General features: G+C 37.1%; 1 protein-coding gene across 1 annotated transcript in view; it reads right to left on the bottom strand.

Annotated features, from left to right (window-relative positions):
* DGKB (diacylglycerol kinase beta) overlaps nt 1-21,721 on the bottom strand; it is a 718,768-nt gene that overhangs the window by 658,077 nt on the left and 38,970 nt on the right. The gene's annotated exons all lie outside the window — the stretch shown is intronic.

A 21,721-nucleotide genomic window follows, 5' to 3' on the forward strand; every position in this document is an offset into this window, starting at 1 on the left:
ATGCTTAAAAATAAATCCCTAGGTTGTCATGGTCCTACATTCACTGCCTTATCTATAAGGCAAACAAAATGACAAACCATCTGGTTTCAACTTTTTATTAAAGACAGTAATCAACTGCTCAAAGTCAGACTGGCGTTGTGATCATTATAGAAAATGAAATATTTAGCAACAATGACTTAAGTTTATGGAATTGTATGCTTGGAAAGCTTATTTATACAGATGTCATTATCTCAGGCCATAGTATCTATATTTGGCATTAGTGTGTAACCTCTCTTAGCATCTGTTTTTGTTGTTTGTTTGTTTGTTTCCCTATCAACCCCAGGACCTCACTGTCACATCCTTTCATCTTTGCCTTAAAAAAGATTCTTGTCTGTCTCATCTGTTCAGAGTTCCTACACTCAGTTTTACAGGATGATGGTTTGCTATTTAACTGGCAATAATGAAGATACTGATGTGTTAACAAAGGCCAAATTGCTAGCTCTCTTTTTCCTGCCAGGGAATGCTCTTAAATCACAACCATGACTTTGTGGAAATAATGCAAACTAAAAGAACAGGAACATGTGATGGACATTTATTTGTGTCTTCTTTGTGATTTCATCCTTCTCACTGATTTCATCTTAATTCTTTCTTCTCCCAGTTACGTGCAGTTTGGGGACTATAAAACAAGGTGTCCTATTCTTTCCTATCTAGAGGGAGACAGATGATTCAGTCATATTTGGCACATGAGACCATCTCATGGGGCTTCAAATGTTGAATGGAGTTATTCAAGGACAGGATGAAAACAGTTGTACCTAAATGATACAGCAATAACTGGCTGCATGTCCATGCTTGAACTAGACTGTCCAGATATCTTGTCATTTCAAGAAGCAAGTAACGTTCTTTCAATTAAGCATTAAGTAGATCAGAATCAGTTTCTATTGCCTACAACCTGCAAATCTTAACTGATGATAATGGAAGATCATTTATTCATTTTAAAGAAAGTTTATTTACCCCCTCTGTGTGCCAGAAAGCATTCTAGGCACTAGAAATGCAACAAAGATCAAAATATACCCCCAAAATGAAAATAATGTTAATTACAACAATGTGTCAGCTTTACTGAGAGCTTACAGTATGCATGGTACTCTCCTCACAGTATTTGTGTGTCAGATTATTCAGTCTTCACAAAATAACTTTGTGAGGAACCAATGTTCTCTGACTTCAACAAACAAAGAAACTGACCTTGGATGATAAGAATCTGGTTAAATATGAGAGACACTGCTAGAAACTTAAACAATATTTACTCCTCTCCCTTGCTTCCTTGGTAACAGAACTCTAATCTTAATGAATGAAAATATATCCATCTAAAAAAACTATATTCTTCAGGTTATTTGCATAATTAAATGACCAGTGAGATGTAAATAAAGTTGGATAAGGTGTATAGAAAGGTTCTACTGGGAAAAAAGCTGGCAAATTACCTTTTAACCTTTTTTTCTCTTCCTCCAACTTCCTACCAGGAATGGTAACATATTGGCTGCAAATCCAGCAGGTTTTTTTTTTTTTTTTGTACTTCTGAGATAAAATGGAAGGCATGTGCAAAGAATAGTAGAATCCTATAAAGTAGGCCAGGAAGCCAAACAGCTAACTGCAGAAAGATTTGGCCATCCCCCTATTTTTTGTGAATAAAGTTTTACTGGAACCAGCAAGAGGCCAATTTTTGAAGGGATCTCAATGCTAAATAAAGTTTGGGGAATTATTCTGAAGGCAGTAATAAACAGTAGAAGATCCCAAAATACCAGAAACCTGATCCCTGTGGGAAAATGTCATTATAGAAAAATGCCAATGCCTTCATTTTGTGTCTTGCTCTCACTGTATTATCGCAATAGCTTCTTAACTGGCCCCCTGAGCTCCACCTTTCTTTAATGTTGCCTGTTTGTTGAGTTCATGGACAGTCACAGACTAAGGTGATTCCAGAGGCCTGTCTGATAAATTAGCAATAAAAAGTTAATTAATATATGAGAATAGTAATGAATTGGTTAATTAATTATAGCTTTCTACCTTGTTACTTGCTGGGAGATTCATTAAAATTCCTCAATTATTTACATATTAAAAAACTCAAATTTAAAATGACTGGATAACTGATATCCTTCACATCTCTACATGAATCCTGTCTTCACAGTAAAATGTTACCTGGTCATTCAACTTAAAATTGCACATTTCATACACACCATCCCTCCATCATGCTATTATTTGCTTTGAATATAATATCTTATCAAATGTTTAATTTATTTATATTATGTAATTCTTTGCTCCTCATGCTACAAATTAGGGGCAACATGAGTGGTTTTGAGCCCTCATAGGATTCCACAAAAAGGACAATACAAGGAAAAATACTTATTGCATTTTCCCTTGATTTTCATCCAGGTGTATGTATAGGGGCCAAGGGCAGGCCACCCCAAAATGGGCCACTTTGGAATGGAAATTATTCTGACTGAAAGCAATAGAGACCCTATAGGCTGAAAGGCAATTTTGCCCCTCCAGTAACTACATAGAAGAATCTCACCGGGTGCTCTTTTCCAGAATAAGAGTTATTAGCAGAGATAAATTTGATCAGAGTGACCCATCTTTATGGCTGGGCAAACATCTAATTACCAAACTTCTGCTTATTCTCATCACCCTGTGAATTACATCCCTTTCCACTGACGTCCCAGAGCACTACCCCCCTTCTCCTTAGTTCAGGATACATATACGCCTCATTTTCCCTGTCTTTGAAGTTTCAGTATCTGTATAGGTTCCCCATACATATGCTATTAAATTTGATTTTCTTCTCTTAATCTGTCTCATGTCAATTTGATTCTTAGTCTGTTAGAATACTGAAGGGGAAATGACATTCTTTCTCCCCAACACATGTATTAGATTCTATGTTACCATATTCTCTCCTGTGCTTTAAGACCTAAGTCCCACGAGGACAGTGATTTTTGTCTGTTTGCTACTTTCCTAGTACTTAAAAGAATGCTTGGTATGTAGTAGCTGATTAGAAAATAATTATGGTATGAACTCACTTACATGCTTTTTTCATAAAGACAGACCTGGGTAGTAGAGGTAGAAAGAGCTCCTCAAGTTGAGAAAGAGAAAATGGGGCATAAAGGGGTTAGGAATATAAGTCACTACAGATTTCACTCTTACTAGGGGCCATCAGTTTCCTTCAACTCAAGAGACATGAAGCAAAGAAGTTGTAGTTAGAGGTACAAAAATTTTACACTTACAAGAAAAAGACTGGGGCATCTGGGTGGCTCAGTGGATTAAGCAGCTAACTCTCGGTTACAGCTTAAGTCATGATCTCATGGTTGTGGGACTGAACCCTGCAATGGGCTCTGCTCTGCACTGTGTGTGGAGCTTGCTTGGGATTCTGTCTCTCCCTCTCTGCCCCTCCCATGCTCGTGCTTACACGTGTCCTCTCTCTCACTCTCTCTCTCAAAAATAAAATAAATGAACTTTAAAAAATTTTATTTTACACAGTTTTTGAGTACTTTATTATTGTTTTTGTTGTCAAATATAACTAAGTCCATATAAATGAGCATTATTCCCAAGGAATGCTTACAAATTTATGATAACACACATGAGCGTCAGGACTATCTTTAAATTATTTTTCTATATCTAACAAAAAAATTACATAGCTTTCTTTAATTTAGCATGATCTTGTCAACACAAGTCCTAGTCTTTTTTTTTTTTTTTTTAAGACAGAGAGAGTGCTTGTGAGTGGGGAGAGAGAAGAGAGAGAGAAAAAGAAAGAGAGAGAGAGAGAGAGAGAGAGAGAGAGAGAGTCAGAAGCAGGCTCCATACCCAGCACAGAGCCTGATGCAGGCTTTGACTCCATGATGGTGAGATCATGACCCGAGAGGAAATCAAGAGTTGGACTCTTAACCAACTGAGCCAGCCAGATGGTAGAGTCCCAACTTTCTGTATCAAGAACAGTTTCTCTGGACTGATCTAATACAATTTGCATTTTATTAAGAAGATGTTAAAGAGTAATGGCAGCCCTGAAGGACTCCAAGTAAATTCTCTTTGGTTCTTGGATTTGGTTTCTTCCAAAACCAATACACCTTGAATAAAACCTCCTCTTAATCCTTCTCCTAGTGTAAAGCCTTTGTCTTCTTACAATCCTGGTAGTGCTAACTCTCACAATGAGATGTGACATGTGGTAAAGTAAGAAAAAATAAGGGTGGGATGCAAATGGAAAAGTTTTCCTAATCAAATATTTTAAACTAGTTGAACTAACGTATCACAGCTCTCTATAAAGAGAAAAGTTGCATGTATAATATTAAACCAGGACATACAGCTATTCATGCCTCAGGAGAGGCATTCCCATGATCGCAACACTTTCTTACAGTCTCTGCCTCTTTATAAATGTGTAGAAAGAGAATGACAATATTCAGTTGAGATTCCCTATGGTACATTCACAGATTTCCTGCTCCCAAGCAAGGGGTTTCTTCAGGTACATAAAATGAAAGCCAGGGAGGATCCACTTTGCTGGCTGTTGGAAAGCAGTCTAATGCTGGCATTCTCATCTACTCAATGGATGGGCCATTTTACTTAGTCGTTAGCAGGAAATAATTATGTTGGAGGAATTGGAGAAGGCTCTTTGGCCTACTTTGGGCTAACACATATTCTCTACAATGAGGGAAGGAAACCAATCTCCTATGAAGAAGTTATAGGCAATATCTAGATGCATGAATTTGATGGACTGTATTCATTATTTATTAGTCACAGAGTACGTTTCTTGATAATTATTCAAAGTCAACAAGTCATGACTCCTATGATTGAATAAAGTTAATACACATTAAGGCATAGTGAAAATTACATGTATACAAATTTAAGGTATTATGATGACTGAAAATATTGACTGGGTCTGAACGTTCATAAACCCCAAATTATTAGATAAGTGATGGAGAAATCATAGCAAAAATATAAGAGTCAAAATATCAACCGAAGAATTTATGAAAGAGAAGATGATGAGGCACCTGGGTGGCTCAATTGGTTAAGCATCTGACTCTGGATTTTGGCTCAGGTCATGACCTCACTGTTGAGAGATCAACATTCACTGTTGAGAGATTATCTCTCTCCCTCTTCCCCCTCTCTCTCTGCTCCCATCCCCTGATCACACTGTCTTTCTCTCTCTCCCTCTTAAAAAAAAGTGTTTAAGAAAAGTAGGATGAAACTAAATGGAACATTAATGCTATCATGTAATTTATAAGTACTTGTTCATTTATTAATGAAAGGAACAACATGATAGACACTATGCCAGATGCTGGAGATATATTAAAAGCAAAACATATATGGTATCTGAGTTCTTGGATTTTGTTTTGGCAGAAGATCTACATTACTACAAACCAACTACACAAATAAATCATTCTGAATTGTAATAACTTATATGGAAAAAAAAAAGGCAATGTAGTTCTGTGAGAGAGCACCACAGTATCCTCATTAAGAGATTCAAAGAGCAACTCAGAGAGGAAGTTTTATTTATACTGCATGATAAAAGTTGAGTAATAATTAAAAACTTGGGTGAGAAGAAAAACATGAGCAGAAGCCTCAGAGTGGGAAGAAAAAAAAATAACAGATCTCTAAAGAAGACAGGTGTAACTGGAGAAATAGATAAGAACTACATCTTGTAGATTCTTAGAAGATACACTGAAGATTTATCATAACTGAAGTGTGAAACCACTGACATATTCTGAGCAGGAGATAAACATGATCCACTTATATTTTAAGAAGTCCATTATAAACAGTGGATGGAAAGGTGACAAGCATCAAAGTGGAAGGTCTGCTCCAGTACTGGATAGAGCTGGTGTTGGCTTCCACTACGGAAATGGCAGTAAAGATGAAGGAAAAGGCCAAACTCAAGATATATTTTAGAAGTAGGATTTTATAATGAATGGGATATATTGTGTATAGGATGAGGGAACCAAGAATGACTCCTAGAGTTTGAGCTTGAGCACAGCATAGAGAAAGGTGGAGTTTAAAGAATTACTATTTACTGGAAGAGTATCAGGTATGAGAAGAGATGAATCAGTATTCTGTTTGGGAATGTACGAAATTTGAGAAGGGACATCTCAATTGACAGGACTAGTAGATAGTAAGATACACCTAGGGCTAATAAAAGAGAAATAGAGGTCATATTTTGTGAGTTGTCTGATATAGATAATACTGTTGAAGATACGAGCATGTGTACATTTGCCTGATGTAGCAGCCATAAAGCTTTGCCTCTAAGCTCTGCCTTTAAGAAAGAACGTGCATTCAGCTGCAAGACTGTAGTAGCTGACAGCCTCTAGCTCTTATTGCTTTCAGAATACAGTCAGCTTTTGAACCAAGGTCACACTCTTCTCAGGCAGGGGTCAAAGACTAAAGATGATGGATGTACTAGGACCATGTGGTTTTTGTACAATGGAGGGCTCCTGTAATGATCCGTATTTGCTCCACAACAACCCATTGGACCGGCTGAGATTTTGTTAGATCTGCATTGTGATCTGAAGCTATTCATAACCAAATCAGCACCCCCACCTCCTTTCTTTTCTTGGATATCAAATCTGCATCATTGTTTGAAGGCTGTCTCTGCCCAATCCTGCTTTTCCTCCCTTTATCTCTCACAGGAATAATTTCCTGGTAAGCCTTTGTATCCCTAACTCCATTTTGGTGTTTGTTTCCTGGTGAAGGATCCCATGTGTCAGGATCCCTAGTAGGAAACGGATGGTACACTTAAAATGGGTAAGTAGGAATTTAATAAAAGGATTTTGAGTGAACATGGACGAAGGTTAGGGAGCTAATAGAGGCTGGTGAAGTATATTGATCTAGCAAAACTTGGGAACTTATTGACCCTAAGCCTAAACGGAATAAGGATGTTGTAGGTAAGAAACCTCAGAGTAGCTATATATATACAGGGTCATCTGAGAGGGGCCGTGTTCTTGGATAGCAGGATTCACCTATTTTCAAAGGACTTAGCTGGGCAGGAGGTGGAGGGAAATGACATCCCTAACCTTGTACTCTTCCAACTCTCCCATCTCCTCTAGTGCCTCACAATGACCAAACCCAATCATAAGTCAGAGGGCAAAGGCAACAATTGATGCCACCTGTATGAAATAACCTCAGGAAGCAGAGCTCAATATGGAAGGGGATAAAGGGGAAAGGGGAAAGGGGAAATCTCAAGGGGCAAATAAGGAAGTATCAAGCACATCTGAGGAAAGAATATGGTGTGAGAAAGAGGGCCCAGGACAAAGTTCCAAAGAGTTCCTGTATTTATTTTTTTTTCAACTTTTTTTTTTTTTTTTTTTTTTTGGGGGACAGAGAGAGACAGAGCATGAACGGGGGAGGGGCAGAGAGAGAGGGAGACACAGAATCGGAAACAGGCTCCAGGCTCTGAGCCATCAGCCCAGAGCCTGACGCGGAGCTCAAACTCACAGACCGCGATATCTGACCTGGCTGAAGTCGGACGCTTAACCGACTGCGCCACCTAGGCGCCCCATGAGTTCCTGTATTTAGAGATTAGAAGTAGAGGGGTGCCTAGGTGCCTCCGCTAGTTGGTTAAGTGGCCAACTTTTGACATCAGTTAAGGTCAGGATCTCAAGGGCGGTCATGAGATCAAGTCCAATGTCAGCCTCCGTGCTAAGCATGGAGCCTTTTAGGGATATTCTCTCTCTCTCTCTCTCTCTCTCTCTCTCTAATCCTCCCCCCTCACTCTATGTGCACACATGCTCACTGGCTCTCTCAAAAATAAATGAATTAATGAATGGGTAAGTAAACATTATTTTAAAATGTAGACAAAGACACCCCCCCCCCCCCCCCCAAATAGAATATGGTGCCAGAGAGACAACAAAAGAGGAAGAAAAGAATCCTTCAAGGATAGAGTAGAAGGCACTTTTCATAAGTTTCTGGGCAATTAAATAAGATAAGGAGGGGCACCTGGTTGGCTCAATCAGTTAAGCATCTGACTTCGGCTGAGGTCATGATCTCATGGTTCGTGGGTTCGAGCCTGGCATCGGGCTCTGTGCTGACAGCTCAGAGCCTGGAGCCTGTTTCGAAGTCTGCGTGTGTGTGTGTGTGTGTGTCTCTCTCTCTGCCCATCCCCATCGCCCCACGTGCACCCTCACATGCTCTCTCTCTCTCTCTCTCTCAAAAATGAATAAACATTAAAAAAAAATTTTTAAAGATGAGGACTGAAACACCCAAAGGCAACATGATGGTCACTGGTGACCTTAGCAAAACAATTTGTCTGAGGCTAAGCAACTCAAATTGGAACAGGTTGCAGAGTAGAACTGAGCTTGGGATAGCTGTGAAACCCATTAACTCTCAGAGAAGTATGATTGTGAGGAGTGGAAAGCTGGAAGTAACTATCCAAGAAGAATATGGAATCAAGGAATTTTGCTTGCTTTTTTGTTTGTTCGTTTGTAGGAATCACTGCAACAAAATTTAAAATTGAAGAGAAAGGTTTATAGCGAGAATGGTTTAAGGATCAGAAGAAGTGATAGGTATTTCAGTCTTTAAAAAGGATTATAAAAGCCCTTGTTAGCAAGAGGAGATAAGTTCCAGAAAATATATGAGAGCCAAAATTAATCATAACAATGAGAACCGATGCAAGTAGTTTTGTAGATTTGGTGGTTAGAAAATGGAAGATTTTTGGCTGATGACTTCTGTTTTCTCAATGATATATAAATTGTAGTTATCAGCAGAGAGTTTATTTAGGCAATGATGGGGGAAGAGAGAAATAAGGGTGGGAAGATACGAAAAATAAATAAATACAAATGTGGGAGGCCTGGCTGGCTCAGTTGGTAGAGCACTATTGATGTAAGGGTTTTAAGTCTGAGCTCTACATTGGGTATAGAGATTACTTAAAAATAAAATCTTGGGGCGCCTAGGTGGCTCAATGGGTTAAGCATCTGACTTCAGCTGAGGTTCTGATCTCGGGGTTCACAAGTTCCACGAGCATGGAGCCTGTTTCAGATTCTGTGTCTCCATCAATCTCTGCCCCTCCCTCCCTCTCTCTCTGTCTGTCTCTGTCTCTGTCTCTTTCTCTCAAAAATAAAAATACACTTTTAAAAAATAAATTAAAAAATAAAATCTTTTGGAAATTTTTTTAATCAAAAAAATTACAAATACTGTAAAGCAAGTTCACTAAAGGCATGTAGTAAGAACAGCAGACACAGTTAAAAGCCAATAGGACATTGCTATTCATAAATTTAGAACTAAAACAGCCTGGTTTTAAATTATTAACTTATACATCTAAAGGACAATTAAACATCTAAAGGACAATTAATCATAATCTTATCCCACCACTTCTGAATCAAATAGATCTATATTCTCATTGAAATTCTGAGCTCTCTTCCCTATGTAAAGTGAATCACTTAACCCATCTGAATTTCAAATCCTTTCACATGAAAAGTGGATAATACCACCCACTTCCCAGAGGTATTAACAGCTAATGAAATAACAAGTGCATAATACAAAAGAAATAAAAGCTTCTCAATAAAAATTATTCTTTCCTTGTTTTTGCAAGTAAGGATTTAAGGTATATTTACAGTATAGGATGTGAACATATATACAGTATGTATATAGGGGAAATAAACTGGAAGTCTACAAACCTTTGAGAAGACTATGTGGGGGGCTTAATCTAAGATTCATGATTGTGTTATCTTTGGACTCTACTGCCACAAAAAATCTAAAATAAAAAATTCAAGGGAAATCTTTGGTGATGCAAAACAGGGAAATACATCAAACTGCATTATCTGTATTTTCAGGTCATGATTTCAAAGTTCGATTATCATTTTTTTAAGAAAATTACACTTTTTATACATGGTTTTAAGGAGAATGCCCTTTAGAATGGAGACCGGAGGGTTAGGTAGAAATGGCTATCCTGTACAGCAATAGAACCTTTATCAATATGAAATACTAAATGTAAAGTGCTATGCTAAGAATCTACTTTCCAACCATGGCCACAACAGTATCACTCATTCCACATGCCATTGTAGAACCCTGTTGAACGCCGTCAACAAGCGATATCTATGTTTCCTCCCCTTATACTTTTGAGTGCCTTTGTGGTTACCTTCTAACCAAGAGATTTCAGCAGAAATGGTGCAGCATGACTTCTGTGGCTAGATCATAAAACTATCACACACTTCAGTCTTGCTTTCTTTCTTGGGACACTTGCTCTTGGAAGCTAATCAACATATTCTAAGGAAGTCAAACTGGCCTATGTGAAGAGACCAAAGACATACCATGCATATGTGCATCAGCCAACAGCCCAGATTAAGTGTCAGTCAACAGCCAGCATAAACCCCCAAATACGTGTGTGAAGATGCCTTCAGATTCCAGCCCAAGCTGTCAAGTAACCCCATTCTCTAAGCTATAGGTCTTCCCAGATGAGCTACCAAATAGAGCCAAACAGAGACAACCCAACTCATTATGCAAATTCAGTCTGACCCACTGAATATTGTATTCACTCTGACCCACTGAATACAAGAACCCAATAAAATGGTTGAGTTACAGCACTATTTTGTGTTTTTATTATTAAAAAGTAAAAATAAAAATATTAGGACAATATTTGACCCAAATAAAAAGTACCAAAATATTATTTTGCTGTTTTTATTGCATTTTTATATGCTGAATAAATTGTGTGTGTGTGTGTGTGTGTGTGTGTGTGTGTGTGTGTGTAACTCTTAATTTACCCTTCTTACGTTACTTGTCTGGCTCATAGTGCTGTGAATTTCCCATCTCCTTCTGAATTGAGGAATAAAGTATTTGGGAGTTGAGTATAAATATTTAATATAGATTTCCTTCTAACTTTGGACTTTATAGTGATGGATGGTTGAGAGAATGAGAGTCATGGAATAAAAAACTAAGGGGCTAACAGAGTAATACTTTAGAATAGGCAAAGATCTCAAAGCCAGAAAGAGAAAAGATCCATTTTGTGGGCCATTGTTTTGTTCTGTTTTATCAGGGGAAAGGGCCTGTTTGTGTCTTTTACAGAGATTTTCCAAACATAAATATAATCCCGAATAAAGAAGAGAAAATGTGAAAGGATAAAAGAAAACTCCTTCCTCCCACCCCGAATATGGAAATACTGATTAAAGAAAAATACCATTGAGTGTTTTCAATCTATTCGACCTCGGACTTTTTCAAAAGAAACATGTTTTCTAGAATGCTAATTATTAAAAGTTTGTAAGTTTATCACTACTGTTTCTCATGCCCAACTCAAGAAAGCAGAAATTCACTAAAATAATTCCCCAACTCTTTGCCAAAGGGCCACTGATATGATACATTCAGACTCGGTAGTATGAATGCATGTGTTTACAATTTTTTCTATTAATTAAAAAATAATAAATTCAGTCTCAGGCACTTCCTTGAAATTGATGACTGCTGGTAAGGAACCTTTCAAACCTTTTATCTCTAGAAAATAATCAACTCTAGGGGCACCTGGGTGGCTCAGCGGGTTAAGCATCCGACTTCAGCTCAGGTCAGATCTCACCTTCCGTGAGTTCGGGCTCTGGGCTGATGGCTCGGAGCCTGGAGCCTGCTTCCGGTTCTGTGTCTCCCTCTCTCTCTGCCCCTCCCCCATTCATGCTCTGTCTCTCTCTGTCTCAAAAATAAATAAACGTTAAAAAAAATTAAAAAAAAAAAAGAAAATAATCAACTCTAATGCTGTTATTCAACTTCAAGTTAGAGTACACAACTGCCTAAGGAAAATCATTATAGCAGCACACTGGGGACCTTTTTACCAAATGAAATTCGATGTCTGCTCTGAGAAACAAGTAATGCTTGCAGTAAATCCACGGTAAAACCAGAGAGCTATATTCAATTTATTGACACAGAGACAGATATCAGCAATAGAAAAATACGTATTTTGGTCATATAGGCTTTATTTCCCTCTGAAAAATCCACTATCTTAAACATTCCATGTACACATGATTCACCAAAAACACCACAGAAAAACACAATGTAATTTTCTCATTTGATTTCTTTATTTGTTGCTAGCATTGAAGTATAAAATGTTGCCCTTCCCTGCTTGAGAAAATATTGAACTGAAAAAAGAATTTCTTCTTTCACAAGTTAAGCTTTTATTCTTTTCCTGCAGAAGATTATTTATAGAACTACAAAAGAACAAACTGACTAATGAAATTAGTCTAGTGTGTTTGTTACTTGACCTATAGAAAACATCAACAACATTTAAAAGTTTCTTATAACCAAATTAGAATTAAAAAAATGAATCAAATTCTCAACTGGAACAATTGCTGAGCAGAAGCATAATGGGGTGTAATGCATTCAAGAGAGCCTGCAGGACATCCTTAAACACACACACACACACACACACACACACACACACACACACACACAAATGTTGACAAGTGAAACATTATTACAAAGGTTTAATGTAGGTTTCTAAAAAAAAGCAATTGAAATTAAATTCTTTTTTTTTTTTTTAAGAATTCAAGGTGTGAAACGAGGTTGTAATATTTTAAATCAGGTCTACATCAAAAAAGATGAGTAAGAACAGCAGCTGTTGGGAGATCAGCAGAGAAATAGCACGTCTCAGCCTCTCATGGTTAGAATGGCCTAAATTGAGCAGCACTTGGGAATCCAGGGAAAGCCTCAATCACCCTGTGAGATATACTTTGAACTAACAAATTATTCCTTCAAGGTTCTTTCAGAGACAGGATATATATCCCTTCCATGTAAGTATAGTTTTAATCTTGAGATAATTGTTACAAAAAAGTATCTATGACATAATGGAAAAGGATAAAGAATTCAAAGTTTGATTATGTAAACCTATATTTCCATGGACAACAGACATAGCTGACACCCAACGCAGATAAATACGCACACAAGCACACATGCATACATTCACACGAACACCCACACAAACACATATGCACACATTTTGTCAGAGATGGATTGAGCATTTTGCCCTCTTGGGTCATAAATGATTAAGCTCTTTAAGTGAAGTCTCAGGTATTTACCACAAGATTTTTTTGAACGCAATGTTCTTGGAAAGCTCAGATTCTTTCCATACTTAATTTGTTGTCCTTGTTTTTGTTTCTAAATATTAATACCCTATTTGATGTTGATTAGATATGACTATTTATACAACTCCGTTTCTACTCTTTTGAAGAGCAGCTCATGTGTACTCTAAAAAAAAATTAAAAACTGTACTTAAGGGGTACCTGGGTAGCTTAGTTGGTTAAGCATCCAACTTCGGCTCAGGTCATGATCTTGCAATTAGTGAGTTCGAGCCCCACATCAGGCTCTGTGCTGACAGCTCAGACCCTGCACCCTGCTTCAGATTTTGTGTTTGCCTCCCTCTCTGCTTCTCTCCTGCTCATGCTCTGTCTCTGTCTCTCTCAAGAATAAATAAACATTAAAAAAAAATTTTAATGTATTTAAGTTTATTTTCAAGAGAGACAAAAACAGTGTGAGTGGGCGAGGGGCAAAGAGAGAGGGAGAGAGAGAAAATCCCAAGCAGGGCAGCAAAGAGCCTGATGTGGGGCTCGAACACAGGAAACCATGAGATCATAATCTGAACTGAAACCAAGAACCAGATGCCTAATTGAATGAGCCACCAGGCACCCTGAAATACATTTTTTTTTTTTTTTTTTTTTTTACCCTGGGGCACCTGGGTGGCTCAGTCAGTTAAGCAACTGACTCATGACTCAGGTCATGATCTCACAGTCCATGAGATTGAGCCCCCAGTCAGCCTGCTTGGGATTCCCTCCTCCCTCTGTCTGTCTGTCTCTCTCTCTCTCTCTCTCTCTCTCTCTCTCTGTGTGTGTCTCTCTCCTCCTTCCCTACTCATGGGTGTTCCTTCTCTCAAAATAAATAAATAAATAAATGTTAACAATAAAATAAATAAAATACATGTTTTATCCTAATAAGGCACAAATAATAAAAAAAAACATAAAGTTTAATGTACAGTATGCAAAGATAATATATATATATTGTTTCATAGTAATAGTAATGGGATTAAGGGTCAATATGTTAGGTAGAAGCTAGAAAGAGCCCTGGAGGAATACCCTCAGGGAATACCCTGAGGTAGAGTCTCAAATCCTTGATGGGGAGATGATAGAGACAGAAACTGGAGGCAAGGGTAGGGATAAACAGATTACACATTAGAAGCCTGGGGGGCACAACATCCTGACCTTATGGCTTCCAAGATCTTGGGGCTTAAAGACTGAGAGCCACAGGTGCTGAGTGGGCACTCTCCACTTCCACCTCTACCCTGGGGTAACACCTAGACCCATTATAATGCGTTTGCACTGGGTTATAACCCCGCCCCCTGAGAAAGGCTGCCATGATGGTTCCAGGTATAAACCATGTAGGGTCAAAAACTCCCTGTCCCAAACTGTGGGAGGGGTTCCCCCAAAGGATTGGAAGCAGCCACCATTAGACACCACACCACTGAACATCACTGCTCCTCCCAGGCTAAAAAAACACAAGAAATAACAAATCCCAAAACAACCCTCGGGATGGCGTCCACCTCCCAGAATCTGCCCATTCTCCCATCTTGAGAGTGTACTTTCACCTTAATAAACTGCTTTGTGATTGCTACTTTCTTTCTGGCTGTCTTTATTCCAGCATGGATCCTCTCTTAATTTTTTTTTTTTTTTTTTTTTGTGAGGAATCCAAGAACTAAGACCTCCATTCACACCCCACCGACTCTCCAACCAATAACAAACATACTAATTTAGAAAATATATGTATTGGTAATTAACATTTTCCTCAAACTGTAGTGCACTTGAATCTCTGAAGCATATATTTCTATCCATTTTAATGATAAAAATAATTCCTCTATCAAATACAAAATCTAATAGCACTCAAGATATGTTTTATATAAGAACTCATAAGTGAACAGCTTTCAATTTATGAACTCATCATTATAACCCTCCTGAGGCTTATTTCCAAGAGTTGAAAAAATCCTAGATTAAAATTTGAATACTGCCTCAGTGGAATAAATATAGAGATCTCAACCTATCTTTTGAAAAAGATATATTCTTATTGAAATGGAAATATAAAAGTATACAGTTACAATTGATCCTTTTCCTATTGATAACCATATATTTTTGACTCACACATACACACTCATACCTTTTAGAGTCTAGATGATAACAGTGCTATTTCTGTTTCCTTTACTATTTTATTGCAAGTGTCATATGCATATAAATATATATTATGAACTCTGCATAGCACTATTTTATATGGTTTGAAATGTTACCTAATTTGTATCCTACTGCCCATCTTTTTTTTCCTGCAACTTCTGTTTTTCACTCATTTTTTTTTTTCCAGATGTATACCTATTAGCATATGTGGCCCTGATTTATTCATTATCAGTGCTGTGGAGCAGAAGTTTTCATTGTATGAATGTATCAAAGTTATTCATCTCGTCTTTTATTCATGGGTCTTGGGTTTTGTGTGTCATTTTTAATTATTAAAAATAATGACGCAATTGACATTTTTGCATAGGTTTGTGGGGTATATAACAATACATAGAATGTTGGAATTTAGAGTATGCTTAGCTCTGTGCTACCAAATTCTTCTTTACAATGTAGTTATTTTAGTCAGTTTCTTAAGCTTTTGCCCATAAAATGAACGTGGAAGACACACTCTTAACGGTAAACTCCAATGAGTCACACTGTCAGGTAATCCTTTCCCCCTGAATGTGGGTAAGACTTGCGACTTGCTTTTATTTTATTTTTTTTATTTTTTTTAACGTTTATTTATTTTTGAGACAGAGAGAGAGACAGAGCATGAACGGGGGAGGGGCAGAGAGAGAGGGAGACACAGAATCTGAAGCAGGCTCCAGGCTCTGAGCCATCAGCCCAGAGCCGGAGACGGGGCTCAAACTCACCGACTGTGAGATTGTGACCTGAGCTGAAGTCGGACACTTAACCAACTGAGCCACCCAGGCGCCCCTCGACTTGCTTTTAAATAGTAAAATATGGCAATGGTCACTCCCTTGATCGGATTACATTATATGGCAAAGGCACAAAGATTTTGCAGATAATCAAAGTTCCTAATTAGATGACTTTAAGTAAATCAAAAGGAGGATCACCTTGGTAGACTTGATCTAGTCAGATGAACAAGTCTTTTGACAGTGGGTCTGTGAGTGGGGGATGGGTGAAATAGGTGACTACGTAGTGCACTTGCCTTGATGAGCACTGGGTGATGTATGGAATTGTTAAATCCCTGTATTGTACACCTGAAACTAATATAACACTTCATGTCAACTATACTGGAATTATTATTATTTTTTAAGTAGGTCTAGATCGGGCGCCTGGGTGGCTCAGCCGGTTGAGCATCCCACTTCAGTGCAGGTCATGGTCTCCCAGTCCTTGAGTTCGAGCTTTGGGCTCTGTGCTTACAGCTCAGAACCTGGAGCCTGCTTAGAATTCCATGTCTTGCTCTCTCTCTCTGCCCCTCCCCTGCTCTTGCTCTCTCTCTCTCTCTCTCTCTCTCAAAAATAAATAAATCATTAAAAGAAATAGATAAAGTGGGTCTAGATCTCAGAGACTTGAAGCAACAAAGCCTCTCCCACTCTGCCCTTCCCCCTTCCCAGATATGAAGAAGCAAGCTTCCATGAAGTCTACAGCCTCAGGGAAATAAATTCTGCCAACAACCAGAGGGAGCTCAAAAGTACATTCTTCCCTAGTCAAACCTTCAAACAGGAAGACAGCTCTGCAGACATCTTGATTTCAGCTTTGTGAGACCCTGAGAGAGAATTCAGCTACACCACACCCACATTCTTTATCTACAGCAAATAAGATATAATAAAGGAATATTGTTTAAAACTATAACATCTGTGGTGATTTAAGGAGGTATAGAAAAAATACAATGGTGATAAGATGCTACCTTATTTTTGTCTTAATTTGTGATTTTAGATTTTAGGACACAGTGTACCTTTTCACATGTACCTTGGCCATTTAGGTATCTTTTTCAGTGCACTGCCCATTGATATCCTTTTCCCATGCTTCTACTGGGTTTTTTTTTTCTTTTTCTCTTCCATATTTAGAAGTTTTTCATATATACATTTATTGTTTTAAGCATATTTCAGTTATTGATGGTATCTTTGCTGTCAGAATTTTAAATTTTACCTTGTTTAAATATACTAATTTTTATAATTTATTGCACACTTTTAAATACTACCTGCAATTCTAAGTATCTCAAGAAAGAGAAAGTCTAGAAAGTATAAACATCCAAAGTGAATCAATCTTCTCCTATGTGGATAAAGTTTTACTTGACCTGACCTATTAGAATCAATATTCAATGGATACTAGTTCTCAACTATTAGTAAGATTCATACTCAGTCACCTATAACAGCATTTTCAACATAATACAAACAACTATTCAAGACTGAGGAGATGAATGAGTATATGAAAGTAAAACTGTTCTCCAATATTGACTTACAACACTTTAAAAACATACCCAGAAGCCATGCTTTAGCGTTTTTCTTTTGTTTTCAATCATGTCAATGAGATCATGTTTCACTGGAAATAACCAGTTTTTCAGTATGTTCCTGTTCTTGGGTCTAACTACCATCGCCAGATTGCCCACAGCAGATCTCTATGCTCAAAAATGACTACAATAAAAAGGGCTTTGATGACCAGCAGTAATAGAACACTAAAAATCAGCATGATTATACTCTTCTCATCTTCATTTTAGGGTACAAATGTATTTCTTCTGAGAAAAATAAAAACAGAAAATATGTATAGATTTAGGAATATATGTAAGAAATGGAAGATGCATGTAAAAAGAAGACAATAAACTCTACATTAAAATCCTGCTCTGAGATACACAAATAAGATTTTTTTTTATATTTTTACTTTAGTATGGAATGGTTACGAAATTAATGATGACAAATATTTCCATATACCCTTTAATACACTTTGCAATAATACTGATCAATGAATTGATTGCCCTCCTCTTTTCCCAGTATGTATTACATTAGCTACTTATTTTATTTTATTTTATTTTATTTTCCAATATATGAAATTTATTGTCAAATTGGTTTCCATACAACACCCAGTGCTCATCCCAAAAGGTGCGCTCCTCAATACCCATCCCCCACCCTCCCCTCCCTCCCACCCCCCATCAACCCTCAGTTTGTTCTCAGTTTTTAACAGTCTCTTATGCTTTGGCTCTCTCCCACTCTAACCTCTTTTTTTTTTTTTTTTCTCCTTCCCCTCCCCCATGGGTTTCTGTTAAGTTTCTCAGGATCCACATAAGAGTGAAACCATATGGCATCTGTCTTTCTCTGTATGGCTTATTTCACTTAGCATCACACTCTCCAGTTCCATCCACATTGCTACAAAAGGCCATATTTCATTCTTTCTCATTGCCAGGTAGTACTCCATTGGATACACAAATAAGATTTAAGCAAGGTGGCAGCTTTGGAGGAAATAGAATTACTTGGCCTGCAAGATGTGTATTATCGTTAGGCAGCAGAGCACCATGAGGGATATAAAGTTCTAATAGTGTCAGATGGCAACAGATTAAGGAGTAAGGAGAAAGAGAAAGAACCACCACTGGAATAGCATGGAGCCAAAAGGTAGGAAAGGGAATCTCAGTAATTGACCAAGAGATAGAGACAAAACAGATCAGGGAGTCACTCCATAAAGTAGCCAGAGTAGATAAGGTATAGATATTCAAATCCAACTGTCATCAAGTGACAAGTACATTTCACTGTCATAATTTCTGGGGGAAATAAACATTATTAGCCCATGGTTGCAGAGCTCAACGATCTCCCAGTCTATTTGAAAAGATGGACTTAAATACATTCATCTTTCTATGAGGCAGTTTGGTGACTGACAGAGTGCTTCAGAGGCACAGAGGTGCAAGTATGATTCTGACTGGGAAGATTAGGGAAAGCTACAAAGAGGAGGTGTACAACCCAAGTTAGACTTTGAATTATATGTTCACTGGGAGAGGGCATTCCAGGCAGCAGAAACACTGTCATCAGCAATCATGATGTGATCCAGGCAGAGAGTACAGGTTGTGGGTGGATGTCAAGAACAGAAACTAGAGTCTGCATAAAAAAGGTTGTACTCGGACAAGAGATCTGGATATCAAGGAAAGAAGAAGGTAAAGGGAGACACAGTCGAGTCGAGTAGAGTCTCCTTATTACTCTTGGTGATGAACTGTGATTCCTCAGTCATACATGAAAATATAGTATATTGTCATTATTTCATTCAATATTAATTTTTTCCAGAATCAGGAACAGACTATTTAAATAAACCAAAAAGGAGACAGGAAAGCTTGACTTTGAAGGTGAGCCAAGAGAGCTGAAGTACATGGGACTATTTGAATCTTCAAAATATGCAAGAGTAGAGAAGAAGTTCACTAGTAGAGAAGACTGGTAGGAAAGACTTTTTCAGGTTTTTTTTTCATTATTATTTTACAAGTTCACAAATTTCCTAATCCATTCTCTTCCTAACAAACAACTAAAAAGTATTGCCATATTTTCTTGATGCAACATTTCCTTTGGACATTTAATTGTGGAATCTTCATGTTGTTTAATAAATATTTTCCTTTCTCCTTTCCCATCATTTCCTAACTAAATGTAAACAATGGGAATGAATAAATGCACCTCTTAAGACAGTTGTATTATATCCCAGGATTCCCAACCACATTATGTGACTTACAATATAGCCAAAGTCGTAACAAAGGCCTAGTAGCAAAAACTTTGGTGATTTCAATACACAACCACGTAATCAGAAAACTGTACCAAGAAGTAAGAAATAAGTTTATAATATCTACTTACTTATTTTCTCTGTCACAAACAAAGTGACAACAAGCAACAATTTCACTAGCTATGGAAATAATGGAAAAAGCAGTTCTATATTTTTGTACCTAAAGTGATAGGTTTTAACAATAATGTGCCAAGGCATTTCCTTTGTTAAATAACTTCTCTGGCTAAAAAGGACAGGATAATATATACTTAAAATATAATCTATCATTTCTGATGCTTTAAACATTGTGAATTTTTATGACAGATAGCACTTACTTAAAAATATTTTATATTTCAAATCTATAAAGAAGCCTTTTCTTTCAAAAGACAAATGTCATTCATTCTTGATAATTCATTGCCTCTCATAATAAAAGTGCTCCTTGGACAAAATTTGAAATCTGATGACAATCATATATATCTGTATTTGTCCCTCACTGTTTATTGCTTTTATATGTGTACATAATGCCTAATAAATTGGTTCTCAGTAAAATGTTTTCTGAAAGGCAGATAAAAACTGAGATAAGTTGGGAAGAAAAAGGAAATCATTTTAAATTGGTATTTTGGTGTCATTTTCCACAGATAGATATTCCATTCTCTTCCTACCACACTGTAAAACTGGATGGTATGTAAATTCTAAGAGAGAAATATTTCAGCGACAGAATATTAATGTATAGAAAATTTTAATTAGATGCTTTCACAGTTAGTTATTTATCAGTTTTATAGTTTTAACTGGTACAGCTATATGTGATTTACATTTACAGGATTTTATAAAACAATCTCCTTCCTTGAGTTCCCCCCTCCACCCTCAGGATATTAAATTGTTTATGTACAGTCTCAGGAGCTCTTTCAGCACCCTCTTATGACATGCAAAACTGCATGAATATGCATTCACACTTGGGAAAGGAAATTCATGAATTTCATGACAATCTTTAAAGGTTATATGATTCCAAATATTGAGATCATAGATTTTTCTGGGAATTTAAAATGTATTTCCTTCATAAACAGTGAATGACACATTGTACCCCTATATTTACCTATATCCAGCAAGAAAATGATTAATAGCAGTGATACAAGACATCATTGTAGGGGAAATGTAAGCTTCAGAATTCAAATTCAGGATGATTTCACACAAAGTCATTTTATTTCCAAGTAGCTGGCATATGTGTATAATAAATTTAGACCTCTGAAATTCGAGTACCAGACTGAGTATATGAATTGTATAAACTGATTGGGTTTTCCACTATTTGTATTTTTTATATTTCTCAGACACTGAGGCATCTAATAAAATGTACAAAGTTATTTCTGCTCAGTTATACATTCAAAAAGGAAATGTGTATATTAAGTAGATTTTATAATATAAAGATATGTGTTAACATGTTTGACTTACAGCGTAATGCATATTTAAGAAATGTGTGATATGGTTTAAACAGCGAAAACAAATTTTTATTAATAAATACAAAAACAGGAAAATAGCTAACAATTACTAAGTACTCTATCGTCTAGGTACGTTTTTAACTTTTTATATTTATTTAGTGGTTATAAGAACTTTCTGAGTGAGGGAATACTATTATTTGCATATTACAAATAAGAAAACTGAGATACAGAGTTTTAAGTTATTTGCCTCGAACCACAGTTTGCAAGCGATGGAGCCAGAATTCAAACTCACGAAGTCCAATGGAGGAAATTCCACTCTGAGTGAATTGTAACTATGATGTTCTGTCACTTCTCTTACACAGATTAAATAGTTTATGTTTACATATATTTTTAATGTGTATTTACTTATTTTTGAGAGAGAGGGAGAGCACAAGTAGGGGAGGGGCAGAGAGACAGGGAGAGAGAGAGAATCCCAAGCAGGCACCATCACAGAGCCCAATGCAGGGCTGAATCCCATAGCACACAAGATCATGACCTGAGCTGAAACCAAGAATGAGATGCTTAGCCAAACTGAGCCACACAGGTGCCCCAATATTTTATTTAATTTTA

The sequence above is a fragment of the Panthera uncia genome, chromosome A2 (assembly GCF_023721935.1).
Source record: "Panthera uncia isolate 11264 chromosome A2, Puncia_PCG_1.0, whole genome shotgun sequence".
Lineage (NCBI taxonomy): Eukaryota > Metazoa > Chordata > Mammalia > Carnivora > Felidae > Panthera > Panthera uncia.